This window comes from Macrotis lagotis, chromosome 1 (genome assembly GCF_037893015.1).
Source record: "Macrotis lagotis isolate mMagLag1 chromosome 1, bilby.v1.9.chrom.fasta, whole genome shotgun sequence".
In the NCBI taxonomy this organism is placed as follows: Eukaryota; Metazoa; Chordata; class Mammalia; order Peramelemorphia; family Peramelidae; genus Macrotis; species Macrotis lagotis.
Genome location: NC_133658.1, coordinates 632,374,445 through 632,397,082, shown reverse-complemented (window position 1 = coordinate 632,397,082; position 22,638 = coordinate 632,374,445). Strand labels below are relative to the sequence as shown.

The window sequence follows — 22,638 nt, the reverse complement described above, 5'->3', positions numbered from 1 at the left end:
GCCAAAGGTGCCTTAAAACAAATTATGGAAAAATACAAAGCCAAAATAGTACAGGTGGAAACATCACAGCCTATTTATTTCCTCATCTTAGATGATTTTACCCCTTTTGGATGCCTCTTCCAAGTACATGGAATTTTAGAATGGCTGTATTCAAAAAAGACTAAAGTGGTACTCCCTGATAAATGGGAAGAATATGGACAGTTCTACCTTACAGCTATGAGGTGTTGTTTGCAACTGTTTGGCAAACATCCCATCATTACTAACCCTTATTCAGAGTTGTCCTTGCAACAATTAGCCTCAACATCACCCACTTGGGCTGTCATAATAACCACTTGCCAATTTAAAAGGGTCACTTTTCCCCCAGAGATTCGAGTTTTCCTCCCTCTGCCCTTAAAAAGTCCAGATCCTATCATTGCACATCAACCTGTGAATGGACCTAATGTCTTTACTGATGCCACTAAGCATCTAAGGCCTCGGTTTACATTCCTAGATACAAAATATTAAAAATGTTCAATACGCCATATACCTCAGCCCAGAAAAATGAACTTTATGCTATTCATCAAGCTCTTTTATTATGTCCTGCTGAGCCTATAAATTTAATAACTGATAGTTTATATTGTGCCCAGGCTCTCATGAAATTGCCTGAAGCTATGATTCAAGGGAGATCTACAATAGCTACATTGCTTTCTGCAGTCCAACAGTCATTATTGGAATGCACATACCCCATTTATGTTATGCATATATGATCTCATCAATCAGTCTCAGGTCCAATCTATTATGGGAATTCAATTGTTGATAAAGCATTGATTGGTTCACTTTTTATACCAGCTCAGCTAGCCCACCAAAAATACCATCTTTCTGCCTGATCGTTAAGGAATCTTTATGGGCTCACCAAAGAACAGGCCCGACAAATAGTCAAGCGGTGTTCCGCTTGTGCCCCTTTTCGCCCACCTCCCAAAGAATTAGCAGTGAATCCCCGTGGGGATCGCCCTAATGCACTATGGCAGATGGACATTACACACATGGGCTCAATACTAATTCATGTTTCTGTTGACACTTTTTCTAATTTTATCATGGCCTCTATACAACCCAAGGAGACCACACGTGCCACTATTGACCATCTATATACACAATTTTCGGTTTTTGGAGTCCCTGGAGCCTTATAGACAGACAATGGTCCTGCCTATACTTCCTCCTCATTTAGGACCTTTTGTGCAGAGTTCAACATACATCATATCACTGGCCTTCCTTACAATCCTACAGGCCAAGCTATAGTGGAACGAGCAAATCGCACACTAAAGACTACTCTGCTTAAACAAAAAGGGGGAGATAGGCGTAAGATAACTAGAGGCGAATTAGCATTAGCTCTATATACCATAAATTTTTTGCATTTCCGTGATGATGGCACAAATTCTGCTATGAGATATTTAGGAGGTTTAGATCGTTGTGTCAACACCCAGAGCCCAGGCAAGACAAGCTTGCCCCAGGCTCCCCGGACCTGCTTAACAGGAACCACAGTCTTTTGGAGAGATCCAATAGGCGAGTGGCGGGGGCCTGGAATAGTACAGTGCAGAGGTCAGGGATTTCTTTCCATACTGCCAGATGGAGAAGACAAGGAGATCTGGGTGCCAATCCGGAGGGTGCGAGAAGTCTCTACCGAGACCAGTGTCATCGAGATGGCAGGGACATCGAGGCTGGAAGTGCCCTCGGACACAGAGGAACTAAAGGAGACATGACATCCTGGCGATCATCCTCCTGTTGCAGCTTCTTCCAGGACTAACACAGGCTACGCATCCCTGGGGCAAAGGCGGGATATGGTACAATCTAACTGCACACACTTGGAGAACTGCTGATGAACAGGGAATGCCTACCTGTCAAAGCAGAAGACTTTGCATTGTCCCCCGCTGATTCTCTGATGAACAAAATGTATCGTGTATTGTCTGGGAAAAAGTTGTTACGCCCCAGGAGGCATGGGATCGGGGATGTTTTGGGCCTGGTGAATTTGGCCGAGAAGAGTCATTCTTAAATTGGTTTGCAGGTACCCTTAAATTTAGATGGCTGTACTCCCTAATGCCTGCAGTCAGAGTTCTTATTGCAGTGTGCCTTTTCCTTCCGTGCCTTTTGAAACTATTATGAGACATTATCCTACGATCCCTTGAGGCAGTTAAGGCAGACCTTTTGGCTCCTCGCCATTGGCTGGCAAAGACCCGTGTTTAAACAAAAAGGGGGAGTTATTAGGGGCGGCTCTGGACGGGGCCCCCTGAGAGGAACGTGAGATGCCCAGAGGTCAGAACCTGCCTTCGGGTACTGGGATGGCCTCGGTATGGGCTGGCTCCACCCTCAGGGGGAACTCAGGAGGAGCAAGACCACCTACTAGGAGGAGTTAGGTCTGGGGATAAAAGGGATAGTACAGAAAGGCTCGGGGGGTTCTTAGTAACATCAATAAAGAAGTGAACCTCTCCTTGGGTGTTCTGCCTGGTTTGTTCTCCCCTCCCCCACCCGGGGTGGGGAGCCAGAGATGTCTGAAGACCCTGGATTAGGGTAAGTAGAGGGCGGTGGCTGGAGGGTCAGACAGACCCCTCCCGCAACAAGTTCACCCTTTTCATTTTTTTACTGGTAATTTGGATATGTTCTTTCTTTTTTTTTAAATCAGAAACAACAAAAAGGTTTGTCTATTTTATTGGATTTTTCATAAAACAAACTTTTAGTTTTCTTTATGAGTTCAATGGTTTTCTTGCTTTCCATTTTATTAATCTCTTCCTTGTTTTTCAGAATTTCTAATTTGGTATTTAATTGGGAATGTTGAATTTGTTCTTCTAACTTTTTTAGTTTCATAACCAATTCATCGATCTCCTCTTTCTCTGTTTTTTTTTTTTTTCATATAAGCATTTAGAGATATAAAGTTTCCCCTCAAAACTGCCTTGGCTGCATCCCATAGATTTTAGTATGATGTCTCATCATTTTATTGAATGTAATTATTGATTCTATTATTTCCTGCTTTTACTTTGAGATTAGGATCATTACCCAAGTTTTTTTTGACTTCAGCTGAGCCACAATATATTTTCTCTAACCTTTCACCTTTATCCTGTGTGTATCTCTCTGTTTCAAATGTGTTTCTTGTAAATATCATATTGTAGGATTCTGGTTTTTAAAAAATTCTGCTATCCACTTCTGTTTTAGAGGAAAGTTCATCCCATCAACATTTATAGTTAAAATTACTAATTCTGTATTTCCTTCCATGCTATCTTTCTCTATTTATATTTTTGTCTTTCCTTTTCTCTTATTTCTACTCATCAAAATTTTTCTTTCTTTTCCCTTTGAGTTTTCTTTTAAAAATTTAACTTTCAGTTTATTTTCATTTATACCTTCAACATTCCTTTTATCAAGCCCTTGTTCCCTTATCTTTCCCTTTCTCAGTCCCTCCTTTTCCCTATAGGTTAGTTAGGGTAATTTTTAAATCCAAGTGGTTTTGTATCTTATTCCCTCTCTGGGCTAAATCTATTGAATAGAATTTACTCAGCATTCACATTCTTCCTTCTTTCTCTCTAAAATTTTAAATCATTGTGCCTCTCCCTTTGGTTTTATTAGCCTCTCTAATATTATTAATCAGGTATCATTAATCACAATTTGATTATTTGATTGCTGGATAAGCTCCTATTGTCATCAAAGTATCATCACAGATTGTTTACTTGATTCCTTGATAAGTAGCATTGACTCAAAGTACATCAAATTTTAATTATAATCATTTTTAACCTTACCCCCTTTTCAAGTATCTTTGAAGTACACACACTCTGACTGCCTAGCCAAAGCATCACCCAAAACCATTGTGCCCCTTCCCCCAGGCCTATTTTCTTTCACAATTTACCTCTGCCCCTCCCAACCCAGGGTATCTAATACCTTGTTAAGTGAAGAAAGACCTATTCCCTCTCACACTTTGCCCTCCACTTCTCCATCCAGGGTACTTAACACCTTGTTAAGTGAAGCAAGTCCTATTTTCTGTCTTACTTTATCCCTCCCTCCCCACCCAGGGCACTTAACCTTTTGTCAAGTGAGCCACCAGTTAAGTCAAACCCTGATGTAATTAACTGTAAGAATCTTAAAGATCTCTAAGAACTTGGGGGATCTGGAGGTCTCACCTGAGAACTATACAAATGATTGTAAGTTATAGAGACACTGACTCAGGTCCTTGTAGTTTATTATACTCTCATTAGACAAGGTGCTAAGCAGCACATGATTAAAGTGAGTCAAATGAGACACTTAAGTTTAAAGTTAACACCCCTGCTTTTCTTCAGGGTTTTTTTTGTCCCAAATTTAGAGATGTCATCTTGAACCTCTTCAACTGAGCAATAAAACACAATCATTTGCATATCCTTTAGGTTAATTGTCTTCAATTATATTCTACCCTTTACTTATCCTAATAGAAGTAAAGTTCTAAAGAATTAAAAGTGTTATACTTCCCCTTTTAGGGTTTTATACAGTATGATAATCTTGATCAATATTTGTTTTGTTTTGTTTTGTTTTTTTTTGACTTTAGCAAGGCAATGGGGTTAAGTGGCTTGCCCAAGGCCACACGGCTAGGTGATTATTAAGTGTCTGAGGTTGGATTTGTACTCAGGTACAGAGACTCCAGGGCCAGTCCTCTATCCACTTTACCACCTAGCCACCCCTAAAGGTTTTTCATTTTTGTTTTTTTAGACTTGATCAACATTTATTTTGTTTGGTTTGGTTTTTTTCCTTCCCCTTTTCATTTTGCAGGAAATTGGGAAATCATCTATTTCACTGAACTTCATCTGTTTTCCTGACAGTATATGCTGAATTTTACAGGGTAGTACATTCTGGAGTGTAATCCCAGGTACTTTGCTTACCCCAAATTTGCAATTCCACATCTTTTAATCCTGAGGCTAATTTCTATTTCCATTATATTTGAATTTTTTTTCTTTTTGCTGCTTGCAATATTCTCTCCTTTATTTGAGAGTTCTGGAATTTGGCTATTACACATTTTGGAGTTTTTATCCTGGGGTATATTTCTGGAGGGGTTTTGTGGATTCTTTTAATGGATTCATTAATGTGTGGATTCTTTAATGTGGATTCTTTATATTGTTATCTTGTTATGGTAGATTTGGGCAGTTCCCTTATAATTTCCTGCATGGTGTTTTCCAGGTTCTTTTCTTGATCCAGGCTTTCTAGTAGTCCAATGATTCATAGATTTTCTCTCTTGGATCTATTTTTCAGGTCATTCATTTTCCCTAAAAGTTATTTTACAGTTTCTTTAAATTTTTTCAGTCTTTTTATTTTGTTTGATGGAATCTTGTTGTCTTGTAGATTCATTAGTTTCTATTTGTTCAGTTCTAATTGTTAGGGTTTTATTTTTTTTCAATTAGTTTCTGTATTTCCTTTTCCAATAGGTTATTTTTTCTTTTTTGTTTGTTTTTGTTTTTAGGTTTTTGCAAAACAAATGTGGTTAAGTGGCTTTCCCAAGGCCACACAGCTAGGTAAATACTAAGTATCTGAGGTCACATTTGAACTCAGGTACTCCTGATTCCAAGGCTGGTGCTCTATTGACACCTAGCCACCCCCAGTTATTTTTACTTTTAATGGAGTTGTTTTCTTTGATCAATTTTTTATAATTTTCCTGCATGATTTTCATTTTTTCCATTTTTCTTCTTCTTTTCTTCTTTGGTTTTTAATTTTTTTTGTGACCTTTGCTAAGCTTTTGTATTTGAGTCCAATTTATAGATCGTTTTGATACTTCCCCATGAGTAATTTTTCACTGCATTCTTCTTCAGACATGGCATTGCTGTCATTTTGGTCTTTTAAGTGGTTTTCTATGGTGAGCAATTTTTTAGCTTTTTGTGTACATCTTTGTTGGTTTAGCTCTGCTCCTGGCATACAGGGAGTATAGATTCAAGGTTTTTGGGCTCTTTTCCTTGGAGACTGGGTCTGATCCCTGACTTGCTGTGGGCCAAGATGTTATCCATGCATTCCATGCCTTGCTTTTGCAGAGGTTTTTTTCCTTCTTTATGTCAAGGTTCTGATTTAACAGTGGTTTGTTCCCAACCCAGTTCTATCTTTTATCCTCATGTTTTCAGGGTTCAAACTTTGTTTGTGGCTGTATTCTTCCTTGCTGGCTAAAAGCCCTCTGCTGGCTTTTCTGCTTTCCCATCCCCTGGACTTTACTTCTCCTTTTCCCCCAAAGAGAAAGACCTTCACTGAAGATCCCCCAGGATGTCTGCAGTTGAAAACTTCTTAGAATCTTCTCTTTTTATTTTTGGATTAGTAGTTTGGTTGTCAGAATAGAGGCTTCAATTATCTTCAGTAGGGAAAAGCTTTGGGACCATGTTAGCTTCCCACCACCATCTTGGCCCTGCCCTGGAAGTTTTGAAGGAAATTTTGTAACTTAAAAATATACATGTGCAGATAGACATAAAAATAAATAAATATTTTTTTAAGAGATTTCCTTATTTTGGGGTGGTATAGATGTACACTTTGGGAGTTAAAATGGCTTTAACAATTATTTCTGCATATGTCAGTTATAAAACTTTCTCCAACCAAGTTATTAACCTGAATAATTAGATATAGTTTCACTTCAACCCAATAACTGTGTACGAAGGTAAGCAATTATCTCAGTTAGAAAACCCAGTGAGCAAAGAAATTCCAGCTGCTTCTAGCTGATGTTCAATTTGGTTGGTCTTTGCAGGCCCAGCTATATGTGTATCTCTTGATATCCACTCTAATGTTCCACTCTTCATCTTTCAACAATTCACAGAATACAATTCCTGTGATGCTTATTGTTTTTAACTTCCATTTTCACAGCACAGGACATAAACTTAAATAATCACACACACACACACACACACACACACACACACACACACACACACACACACACCCCTTTTTATCCTCTTGAATATTCCAAAGTATTTACTAAGGTATCTCTTTTGTTTTTAAAGTCAGTAATAATGTTTTAAATTTCATAGAAAATATTTTCATAACCTTGAAGCAATACTGTTGGCTATCCATTGTGATTAATGGCTCTGTATTGTTAAAATATTTTATGTACTGTATTGATTTTTGAATTAATTTATTTTAATTTATTTTTTAACATTCATCCATATGAAGAGGCATATTTTTATATTACAAATTCCCTTCCACCCTCCATTCCCACCCCCCTTCCCTCAGCAACAAACAGTCAAGTTAACATTGTACATAGATATTTTTGATAAACATATTTAAAGATTAGTCATTTTTGGTATGAGGAATTAAAAGTAAGGGAAAGAGATATATAAGAGATAATTTTTGTAAAGTGTTCATCAGATTCAGAAGGGTTCTTTTGCTTTTGTTTTTTGTCTTGTTTTTCTTCTTCTAGATGGGGATAAAATTATTCATAGCTGGTCTAATATGGTTGCCCTAGCTCTCTGAACTGCTGAGAGGAGTTCCTTCCATAAAGGTTGATCATCTCACAGTGCTTTGTTATTGTCTACATTATTCTCTTGGTTCTACTCCCTTTTCTCAACATCAGCTCCTTGTAACTCATTCCATGCTTCTCTAAAGTTTGACCATTTATGGTTTCTTATAGAACAATAATATTCTATAGTATTCATGTACCATAACTTGTTAAGTTATTCCTCAGTTGATAGGCATCTCCTCAATTTCAAAATCTTTGCCACTATAAAAAGATTTGCTTTGAATATTTTGTAACATGTGGGACTTTTCTCATCTTTTATAATTTCTTCTTGGATATAGGCCTAGAATAGGAATTGCTGGGTCAAAAGGAATGAACATTTTTATAGCTCTGTGGGTAGCATATTGATTTTTAAAAATTTATTTTTATTTGTTTATTTTCATCTATATGCACGTGTATATTTTTTAAGTTACAAAATTTCATTCCACCCTTCCTTCCCACCTCTCTCCCCTCAGCAGCAGTCAGGCTAGTCTTGTACATACATATTTTTGATAAACATGTTTACTGATTAGTTATTTTTGGTATGAGGAATTAGGATCAATGGAAAGAAATTCTTATTTTGTTAAGTTTTAGTTTTTGCAAGGCAATGGGGTTCAGTGGCTTGCACAAGGCCACATAGCTAGGTAATTATTAAGTGTCTGAGGCTGGATTTGAACTCAGGTATTCCTGACTCCAAGGTTGGTGCATTATCTACTGCTCCACCTAGCCACCCAGGAAAGAGATATTTTTTTTGGCAAGGCAAATAGGATTAAGTGGCTTGCCCAAAGCCACACAGCTAGGTAATTATTAAGTGTCTGAGACTGGATTTGAACCCAGGTACTCCTGACTCCAGGGCCAGTGCTTTATCCACTGTGCCACCTAGCCGCCCCTGGAAAGAGATTCTTAAGAGATAATTTTTATAAAGTGTTCATTAGATTCTGAAGGGTTGTTGTTGTTGTTGTTGTTGTTGTTGTTTTGTGTGTGTGTGTGTGTGTGTGTGTGTGTGTGTGTGTGTGTGTGTGTGTGTGTGTGTTTGGTTTTGATTTTCTTCCTCTAGATGGGGATAACATTGTCTGTAGCCAGTCTAATACAATTATCCTAGCTCTCTGAACTGCTGAGAGGATACCATATTGATTATAAAAAAACCTCCATAGACTCTTAACTGCATTACTTTTAATATTTTGGGGACAATATTCTGTGACCAAAGTATAGGGTCTCTTTCTGGTTGTGACAAATTCCCTTAAAAAGAGGTCCAACATGATATTCTCCTTGAGAGGGGTTTTGAAGTTTTAATCATAGAAAGCTATGATTAGCAAACCTTCCTTAGCCTTTTCTTATTTTGTTGTTGCTACTATTATTGTTTACATTTTTGATTTTTTTTTTTATCTAGTGTCTGGAGAAGAGAAAAAGAAAAAAGAAAGATTGGAAAAAAGAGAAATTCTACTAGATGACTAAGTACTTCAGAGATTCCAAGTGGTAAGGATTCTCTTTAAGGGATTTTATATATATTATATATATCTTTTTGTTTTTTTTAAAATGATATATTTATGTATTTCAGGTAACAATTTATTTTCTTGGGCTAATCAAAAAGAAAATGACAAAATCTAGTGTAATACATATAGCCAAATCAAGCAAAACTCATTCCCTTGTGACTGAATGGTCTTCTTTGGAGACTTGTGACTTGATTATTGAAAAATTTAGATTTGTAGATGTATCATAGAGTCCAAAATTTGTGAAACATATTTCACATTTCATCTCTTTTGTTTGATGTTTTCCTCATTTGGATTTGCTTTTATGCCTTTGGTCTCCTGTGGGGAGAAGTATAGGGTGGAATGAGGAGGATGTTTAATTTTTTTCATATTCATTAGCAAATTAGCAGTAAGCAGTGTTCTGTTGCTGAAATTTCATATGAGGATCTGCCTTTGTCAGTATCTACATTATCCTCCAGCTCCTTTCCTCTGTCTACCAGTGCTGAAAAAAGTGACAGGGCAGAAGGCTTAGTTGGAGACATGGGCAGATTCCAGGCAGTGATTACTATTCAAATCACTGCTCATCTGACCAGTCACATTTGGTAGAGATTCATAATTCCTACTTATATTAATATGTGTTATGCATATGTCTCAAAGAGTAACTGGATCTTAACAGTAAAACATAAATTAAGGTGTGTAGTAGAGTATTGAATTTCCCCCTGAAATCCAAACGGGATCATAAATAACACATGAAGTGCAATGGCATAGAACGTAAGAATAAATGACTCTATAAGGTTTGAATATCCAATTAGAGTCAGATAAGCATCTAAGGTAAGCATTCTTTGATATATTCAGAAATGGTCAGCTCACTTACTGTGACTTCAGTAAATGTCCAGCATAATGTCCTGGACCAGTTTGCAGAAGCACTTTTCCCACCTCAACCTTGGGATCCACCTGAACATTACCCAGATGCTTTAAATCCTATTCAGAGATGATAAGAACTCAGAAAATGTGAGTACAATTTGACTGAGGCAAAGCCTATTCATTCATTGATTAAGGCTTAAATAAGAGAGAAATAAGGCAAAGAGACCAAAATATGTTCACTTTTGCTTGGTTCAAAACAAAAACCAACCCCTCCCAAATCCCTAAACTGGGAGGGCAGGACCCTCAGGCCTTCTTTGTACTTAAGGCAGGTAAGTAAGAAATGAAGTAAAGAATAGTCACTGCAGAATCCTTTCCTAAGGATATGAGCCCTAACCTCCATAGAAACTCCAAACAAAGCATAGTCTCACCTTGGTGAACCCTCAAACAAAACACATCCTCCATGGAGACCCCTATGGCTCCCAGTCCCTATAGAAACCATACCACCCTGCTTCCTGTATCTAATACTCTATTAAAAGACTTGCTCTCTCTAGTACCCATGACTGAAATCTGTTTCAATTCCTTCAATAAACAGTTTTGCATTCACTTCCATTTATAGTACCATCTTCTTTTTTACTGAGTGTTCACCTTTTGACCTTTTATTCTCTATCTTTTGTTTGACTAAGAATATATGTCCTACACAGACCTGTATAAGATAATATGATTTGTTTTTTCTTCTAAATTTTAAAAATTATGATATTAATATTAAGGTTTTATATCCATTTAGAATGGATTATAAGATTTGGTATAAGATGTAGGTTTAAACCTAATTTCTGTAAGATTGCTTTCCAATTTTTTCAAAAGTATTTTTTAATCAAATAAGGGACTTTTTTCCTAAGTAATTTATATTTTCCACCAAACACTGAATTATTGATTTCCATTATTTCTGATTATCCAATGTTTAGTCAGTTCCTTTGACCAACTTTCCTATTTTTTTAAATACCAGAAGATTTTGATGACTGCTACTTCATATAATATGATTTGAAGTCTTGAAGTGGTATTGATGTAGGACATAGGAAATAACTTATGCTGGATTTAAAACTCGGGCCTTTTGGGAAAGGAAAGAATAGTGCATAGTCTGCTATGCATGTGCAATGAGTTCTACTTAGCCACTCCTTGGAGGAATGCCCCTATGGCATGCCTATTGTACAGTACCTGGAATCAGGTGCTAAACTACTCCCCAAGTGACACCCTTGTCCAGCCCACTATGGACACCCATTTAAGTAAGGTCTCCCAGAAAAGAGGACCTCTTTTTCCTTCTTTCCTCTCCTTTGTAGGATGGGCACTTTCTCTAAGTTAGAATCACATGCTATTGGCCTAGGCCATTGGAGAACTATGGCCTTTATTCCATGTGACTGAACTCTCTGAAGTCTAAGTGAGACAGCTCTTGTGATTGTTTTTCTTCCTCTCTTAATCTTCAGGAGTCTTGTTTAGGACTTTATTCAGCCTGTCCTCAAGCTTAAGGTCTCTGCTCCACAGGCAGGAACTCACTCCAATCTCAGCCCAATCTGCTCTTCTGACTGCTTTCCTTTCACTCTTTCCCTCAAGCAGATCTCCTAGTCCTTTGTTATTCACCTTGTCTTCAAGCTGCTTACTATCTCTCCAGGATTTAAAAAAAGGTTTTAATTTTTGTACTTTGCAGATTTATGAAATAAAAATCCTGAGCTATTTCAACTCCAGGGCTAGTGATGATTTTTCACATTCACAAGTGCTCTCAATCTTTATTGGAGACACCAATTTCTCCCACAACAGTATATCCCCTTCATGGCTTCTCTTTTATCAGCCTCCTTAATATTCTAGATCTTTTTTCAAATGATTTTTTAAAAATTATTTCTTCAAGTTCCATAAAGATTTTTGGCAATTTCATTGAAATAGTATTAAAAATGTAAGTTAATTGTAGTAACATTGCCATTTTTATTCAACTGGCATGGTCTAGGTACAAACTCTTAATATTCTTCTAATTATTTAAGTTCTTTATTTCAAGAAGCATTCTAAATTAATCTATACATTTTTTGTTTGCATTGATGGGATGACCTGCAAATAATTTTTGCATTTTGTTGGTATTTGGAAATTTTTTTCTGATTGCATTTTTGTTTCCTGTGTTTGTTATTACATAGAAATGCTATTGACTTTTATTAAATTTTTATTTTTTTGAAGAGTTTATTTATTTTGAGTTTTACATTTTTTCCCCTATTCTTGCTTCCCTCCCCTCATCCCCCCATAGAAGGCAGTCTGTAAGTCTATACAGTGTTTCCAAGGTATACATTGATCCAAGTTGAATGTGATGAGAGAGAACTCATATCCTTAAAGGAAGAAAAATAAAGTATAAGAGATAGCAAAATTATATTAAGATAACTTTTTTTCCTAAATTAAAGGTAATAATCTTTGGTCTTTGTTCAAACTCCACAATTCTTTCTCTGGATACAGATGGTATTCTCCATCACAGATAGCCCCAAATTATCCCTGATGGTTGCACTGATGGAATGAGCAAGGACATCAAGGTTGATCATCAACCCCATCTTACTGTTAAAGTGTACAATGTTCTGGTTCTGCTCATCTCACTCAGCATCAGTTCATATAAATCATTCTAGGCTTCCCTGAATTCCCATCCCTCCTGGTTTCTAATAGAGCAATAGTTTTGCTTGACTTATATATACCACAGTTTATTAAGCCATTCCCCAATTGAAGGACATTTACTTGATTTCCAATTCTTTGCCAACACAAACAGGACTGCTATGAATATTTTTGTACAAGTGATATTTTCACCCCTTTTCATCATCTCTCAGGGTATAGACCCAGTGGTGGTATGGCTGGATCAAAGTGTATACATATTTTTGTTGCCCTTTGGGTGGAGAGAAGACAGGCACAGTGCTAAAGTCTCCTGATCTTCCCTCATCTACACTATAAAACAAAGCTCTTAACAAAATTCTGATCTACAAAACCCAGAAAGAGAAACTCAGAGAACATCTACATCAAGGTGTACCTTCCAGGATTGTGGGTGAACCCGAGCATAGAGGGAAGACTGCCAGGAGCACAGGACAGGGGACTAGCCTGAAAAGCAGCCGGGCAAGAGAGAGCCTGAGAGCCTGAGAGCCTGAGAGCCAGACTGGCCTGATCAGCAGTAGGGCAGCCAAGAGCCTGAGAGACTGAGAGAGGGACTAGTCTGATCAGCAGTGTGGTGGGTAAGAGCCTGAGAGCTGGACTGGCCTGATCTGGCACGGGTTGTGGACAACTAGGAAACAGAGGCATTGGTTCTGGGGCTGACAGTCTGGAGCTTGCCAGCAGAGCTGGAGTGTGAGTTCCAGTGTGGGAAAGTTGCAGATATGGGATTCCTTGGTTCCTCTGGTCTAGAGGAACTCAGAGACCATATCTCCATTTCAGATGAAGCTCTTCCCAGAATAAACACAATTATCTTGCCCCAGGGCAAAGTCCACCCTTGCTCAAAGATAAAAGTATTCAGCAGCTTCACCCACTCCCTCCACTTTAAGCTACTCAAGTATAATGACTCCTCCTTTACTTCAACATCTTCAGTTCATCAGGCTTATTTAATCTCATTTTTGTGCCCCTTTCAAGAGAGAATGTTTTCTTGCTTTTATTGTTGTCTAGCTTCTCTGCTGCTCTAGACTCTTATTCTCTGGTTTTTGACCCCTATAATTATATAATCTCTGTTTAATATTTGAATTCTCTTAGAATCAAAACTTCTGAGGTAAACATTCTGGGCTTTCTTCTCTAGGCAATTTCTACCACTGGTTGGGAGACCTAGACCTGCAGATTACTCTTTTTCAACTGAGTAAAAATGATTTATAGTAGCTCTTTTTGTGGTGGCAGAAAATTAAAAATTGAGGCAATGCCCATCATTTGAGGAATGACTGAAAAAGTTGTGGAATATGAATGTAATAGAATACTATTGTCTATAAAACATGATAAGTAATTGGATTTCAGCAAAACCTGCAAAAACTTATATGAACTGATATTGATTAAAATGCTGAGTGGAACCTGGAGAAAGGCTATAAATTCTGCTCCTCTAATTCTAATTTCTTTTTTAAATTAATTCAGAACAATGTGCTTTCATTCCATGTTCTGCTGAAGTTCTAAAATGCCTTCTATCTTACAGTGTTGCATTGTTTTTTAATTGTATTTCAGGATATATTTATAGATTCTTGAAATTTGCCAAATATGCCATACTTCCTCCTGCATTCTTCATTGATTTATCTTTTTATGATCAAGATCTTTGATTTTTTTTTCTTTCTGACATTGTTGGTATTTTCAGTGTTCTGTTCCCCCACCCCCACCCCAGTTTGTTTTCCTCTATTACTCACTTTCTAACTCCATTGCTTTTTACATTAGTTTTCCTTAGGGCTCGATCTCAAAGTATCTCAATCTCCTCCCAAGCTGGGTAATTCTTGCTTTATCTGCCTATGTGATAGGTATCTTTTGGGGTGATAGAACTTGCCCTAGTGGCATATGGAACTTCCCCCCCCCCTCAAAATTATGGAGTGCAGTAAAGCCCTGCCACACATAATCTTGCTCCTTCTATTTTTCAGATGTCTAACCTAGAAACTGAAGTTCAGAGAGTGCTGGTACCTTGGGGTTGATTTCTATACTGACATTATTTAAAGTTTTATTACTCTTTTGGAATAGTTCCAAGTTACTCCCCAGAAAGATTAAATCTGTTCACAACTCCACAAGCAATGGATTAATGTCCCAATCCTTGCACAACCTCTCCAACATTGATCAGTTTCCCTTTTTTCTCATCTTTAGCAATCTGATAGGTGTGAGGTGATACCTCATTGTTTAAATATGCATTTCTCTACTCAATAATGATTTGGAGCATTATTTGATATGATTATATATATAGCTTTAATTTCTTCATTTGAAAGCTCTCTGTTCATATCCTTTGCCCATTTATCAATTGCGGAATGGCATGTGATGTTGTAAATTTGATGGAATTCTCAGAAATTCTAATTCTGAAGATGGTTTCCCAGTTTTCTGTGTTCCTTCTAGTTTTGGCAGCTTTGATTTTTTTTTAGGGCAAAACTGCTTAATTTAATATAGGCAAAATCATTCATTTTTCTGTTTATAATGTATTCTAATTCTTCTTTGGTCATAAATTTTCCCCCTTTCTGCAGATGTGATAGAGTATTTCTTGGTCTATTAATTTATCTATGATATTGCTCTTTATGTCTAAATCTTGTGCCCATTTTGACCTTATTTTGGTATGGGGTGTAAGATGTGGATCTATATCTAGTTTTTCCCATACTATCTTCAAGTTTTCCCAACAGTTTTTGTCAGATAGTGAGTTCTTATCTCAGAAACGGACATCTTTGGTTTGTCAAAGAGTAGATTACTGTAGTCATTTACTATGACTTCTTTAGAACCTGTCCTTATCCACTGATCCATTACTCTATTTCTTCTTTTTTATGAAAAATTTAATTTATGTTGAATTTTACAATTCCCCCCCAATCTTTTTTCCCTCCCCCACTCCCATCTTTTCCTTGGTCATAAACTGCTTCCCTTTCCATAGATCTGAAAGGTAGAGTATTTCTTGATCTCCTAGTTTTCTTGTAATATTGTCTATGTCTAAACCCTGCATCCATTTTGATCTTATCTTGGTATAGGGTGTAAGATATTGGTCTAATCTAAGTTTCTGCCATACTAACTTCTAATTTTCCCAACAGTTTTTATCAAGAGAGTATATATCTCCAAAGCTGAACTGTCTGGGTGTATTAAACTGTTGATTACTATAATCATTTCTTGCTCTTGCACCTATTCTTTTTCACTGATTCACCAGTCTATTTCTTAGGCAGTCCCAGACAATTTTGATGACTGATGCTTTCTTTATAATATAATTTTAAATCTGGTAGGGCTAATCCATTGTCTTTTGCACTTTTTTTCATTGAATTCCTGGAAATTCTTGAGTTTTTATTTCTTCATATGAATTTACTTACAATTTTTTCTAACTCATTAAAGAATTTTTTAGGAATTTTGATTGGTAGGGCACTAAATAAGTAGTTAATTTAGGTAGAATTGTAATTTTTTTATTATATTAGCTCTGCCTATCTGGGAGCAGTTGATATTTGCCCTGTTATATCAATCTGATTTCATTTGTGTGAGAAGAGTTTTGTAATTGTTTTCATAAAGATTCTGAGTCTGCCTTGGCAGGTTGACTCCCAGGTATTTTATATTGTCTGAAGTTACTTTGAACAGGAATTCTCTTTCTAACTCTTTCTGCTGTATTTTGCTAGTCATATTAAAATATTGATGATTTATGAGGGTTTATGTTATATCCTGTGGCTTTCCTAAAGTTGCTAATTGTTTCTAATGGTTTTTTGATGATTTTGGGGGATTCTCTAGTTATGTCAACATTTCATCTGCAAAGAGTGAGGGTTTTGCCTCTTCCTTCCCAATTCTAGTTCCTTCAATTTCTTTTTCTTCTCTTATTGTTGAAGCTAATATTTCTAATACGATATTGAATAGTAGTGGTGATAACGGGCATCCTTGTTTCATCCCTGATCTTATTGGTAATACCTCTAGCTTATCCCTATTGCATATAATGCTTGGTGATGATTTCAGATAGATATTGCTTATTATTCTAATTAACAATCCATTTATTCCTATGCTCTCTAGTGTTTTTAATAGTAATTGATGCTATACTTTGTCAAAGGCTTTTTCAGCATCTATTGATATAATCATATGATTTCTGATAGATTTATTATTGAAATAACTAATTATATTAACAGTTTTTCTGATATTGAACTAACCCTGCATTCCTGGGATAAATCCTTCTTGGTCATAGTGCATTGTCTTAGTGAAACCTTTTTATAATCATTTTGCTAATATTTAAGATTTTTTTCATCTATATTCATCAGGGAGATAGGTCTATAATTTTCTTTCCCTGTTTTGACTCTTCCTGGTTTATGTATCAGCACCAAACTGGTGTCATAATGTTAGGCAGAGTTCCGTCTTCACCTATTTTTCTAAAGAGTTTATATAGAATTGTGACCAATTGTGCCTTAAATGTTTGATAAAATTCACTTGTGAATCCATCTGGGCTTGGAGATTTTTTTTTTAGGTAGTTCAATAATGAATTGTTGAATTTCTTTTTCTGAGATAAGGCTATTTAGGTATGTAATTTTCTCTTCATTTAACCTGGGCAACTTATATTTTTGTAAATATCCATCCATTTCACTTAGATTGTCAGATTTGTTGGCATAGAGTTGGGCAAAATAATTATGAATTATTACTTTTATTTCATACACAGTGGTGGTGAGTTTACCTTTTTTATTTATGATACTAGCAATTTGGTTTTCTTCTTTTTTTAAATAAAAAAAACAGAGATTTATCAGATTTATTTTTTTCATAAAACAAACTCTTATCTTTATTTATTAGTCCAATAGTTTTCTTGCTTTCAATTTTAGTAATTTCTTCATTAAATTTTTTGAATTTCTAATTTGGTTTTTAATTGGAGGTTTTTAATTTGTTCTTTTTCTATTTTTTTATTTTCATGCTTAGTTCATTGATTTCCTCTTTCTCTATTTTATTCATATTAGCATTTAGAAACATAATACTTTCCCTAATAACTGCTTTGGTTATGTCCCTTAAATTTCTTACATTGCCTGATTATTGTCATTTTCTAGGATCAAATCATTAATTCTATCTATAATTTGTCATTTGATCCACTCATTTTTTAAAAATGAGGTTATTTATTTTCCAATTAGTTTTAGGTCTATCTCTCCCTGACCCATTATTGCATGTGATTTTTATTGAATTATGATCTGGGAAGAATGTATTCACTATTTCTGCCTTTCTGCATTTGATTATTAAGTTTTTATGCCCTAGTACATGGACAATTTTTGTGTAGGCTCCATGTACTGCAGAAAGAAAAGTATATTCCTCTCTATCCCCATTCAATTTCCTCCATAAGTCTACCATATCTAGGTTTTGTAACAATCTATCTTCCTCCTTAACTTCCTTCTTATTTTGTGGTTAGACTTATCTAAATCTGAGAGTGGGAGGTTGAGGTCTCCAACTAGTAGAGTTTTGCTGCCTATGTCTTCCTATAATCGATTCAACTTCTCATCTGAGGACATGGGTGCTATATTATTTGGTGCATGCATATTCAATATTGCAATTGCGTCATTGTCTATGATACTTTTTAGGAGGATATGGCTTCCTTCCTTACTTACGTCTTTTATCGAGATTTATTTTTGCAGCTGCTTTGTCTGAGATAAAGAATTGCTACCCCTGCTTTTTTCACTTCTACTGAAGCAAAATGAATTTTGCTCCAACCTTTTCTCTGTATGTATCTCTCTGCTTCAAATGAGGTTCTTGTTAGCAGCATATTGCTGGATTCTGGTTTTTAATACACTCTGCTGTTTGCTTATACTTTATGGGAGAGTTCATCCCATTCACTCTCAAAGTTAAAATTATTAACTCTTTATTGCCCTCCATGCTATCTTCACTCTGTATTTTCCTCTTTCACTTTATCCATGTTCCACAATATTTTGTTTCTGAGTACTACCACCTTCAGTTTTCCCCTTTACATCCAACCCTGTCCCCTTTCTTTCTCCTTTTGCTTTAACCCCCTTCTTCCCCCCACCCCCTTCAGCAAATGTTCATTTTTTCCCCCTGGAAATGCATTCCAAGCTCTGTTGCTCTTGGAATATTTCATTCCAGGCTGATTGTTCCCTCAGTGTTGATGCAGTTAGGTCCTGTGTGATCTTTCATGGTCCCTTGGTATCTAAATTATTTCTTTCTGGCTGCTTGCAGGATTTTCTCTTTTATCTGATAGTTCTGGAATTTGGCCACAATATTCCTTGGTGATTCTGCTTTGGGATTCCTTTCCAGAGGGGATTGATGTACTCTTTCAATAATTATATTGCTCTCTGGTTACATGATGTCAGGGCAATTTTCTATCACTAAATCCTGTAATATTAAATCTAGACATTTTTTCCCCCCTTTCAATATTTTCAGGGAGCCCAATGAATCTTAAGTTTTCTCTTCTGGTTCTATTCTCAAGGTCATTGGTTTTTGCCAATGAAGTGTTTTACATTTTCTTCTATTTTTTTCAATCTTTTGGTTTTCTTTAACAGATTCTTGTTAGTTTCCACAGACTCCATTCTTTATTTATAGAAGAATTTTCTTTATTTATATTTTGCAACTCCGTTTCCAATTGTTCAATTCAATTTTGAAGGAGTTTTCCATTTGTCCAGTTGACATTTTGAGTGAATTATTTTCTTTTTGCCTTTGTTCTATTTTATTTTCCAAGGATTTGTTGCAAAGTGTTAATCTTCACTTGGGTTTCTTTTCCCACATTTTCCATTTGACTTTTAAACTCCTTCCTGATTTCTTCAAGGAAGTATTTCTGGTTTGGAGACCAAATCATAATCTCCTCAGAAGTTCTAGATCTCTCTGAGTTAGGGTCTTTACCTTCTAGCTAGTTTTCTTTGGACACCCCTCCCCCTTTTCACTGGTCTTTCTTCATTTTCCTAAGATCTTGTGTTAGGGGAGGGGCTGCTTCACAGAGGTTTGGTGTTGAGCTATCTAGAGGCTTTGCTCACTGGGTTTAGTAATTTCAAGTGTGTTGGCCAGTAGGGCATGCTGGTTGCTTTCTCTGGATCTTGATTTTTTTTTTGGCCTTCTCCCTAGCCATGGAGGGGGTGGGTGGTGCAGCTGAATACTTTTATCCTTGAACAATGTAGGCTGTGCCCTGGGGCAAAGTATTCAATCTCCCTATTTGGCTGAGGGAGTTCTGCTGCCTAAGTCTGTGCTTGGGGGGAGGTGGGCTCTTACTGTGTTTTTTCTGGGAAAAGGACTCTGCTGAAATGAAAGTATGGAGTCTGGTGTCCTCCAGACTAGTTGATCCCAGGGGATTGTTTTCTAGCCTCACTATGCAACTCCTTACAATGGAACTTGCTCTCCAGCCCTGCTGGAGTACCCCAGACAGCTACTACCACAGCCAAAACCTGCGTGGCCTAGTTGGCTCTTAGGCCACAGCTCCCACAGGAATAGCCTCTGGGGCTGATCTTAGCTTAGTCTGGCTCTCTTGCTGCCCTCACTGCCTCTCTGCTCTCTACAGCCTGCTCACATATCATCCCTAGAGGTAGACTTTTCTGGTAGATGTTCTTCTCCTAGCTTATTTTTCTGGGTTTTGTGTATTGAATTTATGTTATCAGGTTTCTTTCATATTATATATGAGGGAAGACCAGGAGACCTTAGCACAGGGCTTGTCTTCACTCTGCCATCTAGGCTGGAAGTCTCCCTTGCCATTTTTGCCCTTTTGTTTCTCCAGGTGAATTCTGTTAGCACTTTTTCTAACTTGGTAAAGTAGCTGTTTGGTAGTTTGATTGGTAAGGCACTGAATAAGTAATTTAATTTGGGTAAAATTGTCATTTTTCTTGTATTAGCTCATCTTAACAATGAGCATTTGACATTTTTCAAATTATTTAGATCTGACTTTATTTGGATGACAAGTGCTTCATAATTGTGTTCATACAGTTTCTGGGTTTTTCTTGGGAGGTAGATTCCCAAGTATTTAATGTGGTTTATAGTTATTTTTAAAGGGATTTCTCTTTCTATCTCTTGCTTTTGGGCTTTTTTGTTCATATATAGTAAGGTTGATGATTTATGTTGGTTTATTTTATATCATACTACTTTGCTTAATTTGTTAATTGTTTCAAGGAGTTTTTAGAATATTTTCTTGGGTTCTCTAGGTATACCATCATATCATCTGCAAAGAATAAAATTTTTGCTTCCTCATTCCCAATGCTAATTCTTTCAATTTCTTTTTCTTTTATTGTTACTGCTAGCATTTCCAACACTATATTGAATAGTAATGGTGATAATAGGCATCCTTGTTTCTCTCCTGAATTTATTGGAAATGCTCTGAATTTATTCCCATTAAATATAATATTTGTTGATGATTTTAGATAGATACTATTTATTATTATTTTAAGGAAAACTCGATCTATTCCCACATTTTCTAGTGTTTTAATAGTATTGGATGTTGTATATTATCAAAGACTTTTTCAGCAACTATTGAGGTAATCGTATGATTTCTGTTCTTTTTGCTTTTGATGTGTTTAATTATGTTGAGTGTTTCCCTAGTGTTGAACCATACCTGCATACCTGGTATAAAACCTACCTGATCATGGTGCCTTAGTCTAGTAATAGCTTTATGTAGTCTCATGGCTAAAATTTTATTTAAGATTTTTGCATCAATATTCATTAGGGTGATTGGTCTATAATTTTCTTTGTCTATTTTGGTTCTTCCTGGTTTAGGTATCAGTACCTAATTGGTATAATAAAACAAGTTTGGAAGAACTCTTTCCTCTCCCATTTTTAAAATAGTTCATGTAGAATAGGAGTTAATTGTTCCTTAAATGTTTGGTAGAATTCACTTGTAGGGGGCAGCTAGGTGTCACAGTGGATAAAGCACTGGCCCTGGAGTCAGGAGTACCTGGGTTCAAATGTAGTCTCAGACACTTAATAATTACTTAGCTGTGTGGACCTGGGAAAGCCACTTAACCCCTTTTGCCCTGCAAAACCCTAAAAAAAAAGAACTCACTTGTAAATCTATCTGGACATGGAGACTTTTTCTTAGGGTGTTTTGGAAGGTTTCTTCAATATATTTTTTTCTCTTTTATGCAACTCTTCATTTGTGTATTTGGTAATTAAATTCTCTGTTCACCTCTGGTCTTTGTGTCAGGAAATTCTGGAAATCCTCTATTTTGTTGGACATCCATCTTTTTCCCTGACAGTATATGTTGAATTTTTCAGTGTAGTAATTCTGTGTTATAATCCCAGGTACTTTACTGTCTTAAATATGCTATTCTAGTTCTTCCTATCCTTTAGTATTGAGTTAGAGAGGTCCAGTGTGAGTGAGTCTGATTGTGTTTCCCTTGTATTTGAATTTTTTTTTGCTGCTTGTAATATTCTTTCCTTCATTTAAGGGTTCTAGAATTTGACTATTACAGCCCTTGGAGTTTTTATCCTGAGGTCTCTTTCTGGAGGGGTTCTATGAATCCTTTCAATGGTTATATTGTTATCTTGTTCTATTTGATTTGGATTGTTTTCCCTTATAATTTCCAATATGATATTTTCCAGGTTCATTTTGGTGTCAGTTTTCTAGTAGTTTGATGATTTGTAGACTGTCTCTTCTAGATTTATTTTCCAGTTCATTTGTTTTCCCCAGAAAGTACTTTATGATTTCTATAGTTTTTTCAGCCTTTTAATTTTGTTTGATGGAATCTTGAAGTCTTGTAGATTTATTAGGTTCTATTCAATTCTAATTTTTAGTGATTTATCTCTTCTATTAACTTCTGTGATTTCTTTTCTGGTGGCTTATTTTTACTTTTAATGGAGTTGATTTGATTTTTTTGATCACTTTTTCATATTTTTCCTGCATGCCTTTCATTTCTTCTTTACATTTTTCTTCATCTTCTCTTTTTTTGGTTTTAAATTCTTTTATAAGTTCTTCTATGAGCTTTAGTATTTGAGTCCATTTTATAGACTGTTTTGATACTTCTGTTATGAGTGATTTTTCACTACTTTTTTTTCAGACATTGCATTGCTATCATCTTTATCTCTTTTTTTGTTCAGCTTTATTGTTTTAGTTCTGCTCTTGTGGTATCGGGGAACATAGATCCAAGCTTTATTTTTCTTTGGGGGGGGGGCTGGTGTCAGATCCCTGGTTGATTATGGGCAAAAATCTTGCCTATACTGTCCAGGCCTTGCCTTTGCCGAGGTTTTTTTTCCCCTCCTTTAAGTCTAGGTTCTGCCTTTATTGTGGTTTATTCCCAGCCTAGG

The 22,638-nt window shown here is 36.3% G+C and overlaps 1 long non-coding RNA gene across 1 annotated transcript in view; it reads left to right on the top strand.

Annotated features, from left to right (window-relative positions):
- The first annotated feature begins 2,268 nt into the window (after positions 1-2,268).
- Positions 2,269-22,638, top strand: part of LOC141507443 (uncharacterized) — an 83,709-nt gene continuing 63,339 nt past the window's right edge. Inside the window, exons 1-2 of the long non-coding RNA XR_012474138.1 lie at positions 2,269-2,541; positions 8,832-8,917. This is a non-coding gene — a long non-coding RNA (uncharacterized LOC141507443). The remainder of the gene's footprint in view (positions 2,542-8,831; positions 8,918-22,638) is intronic.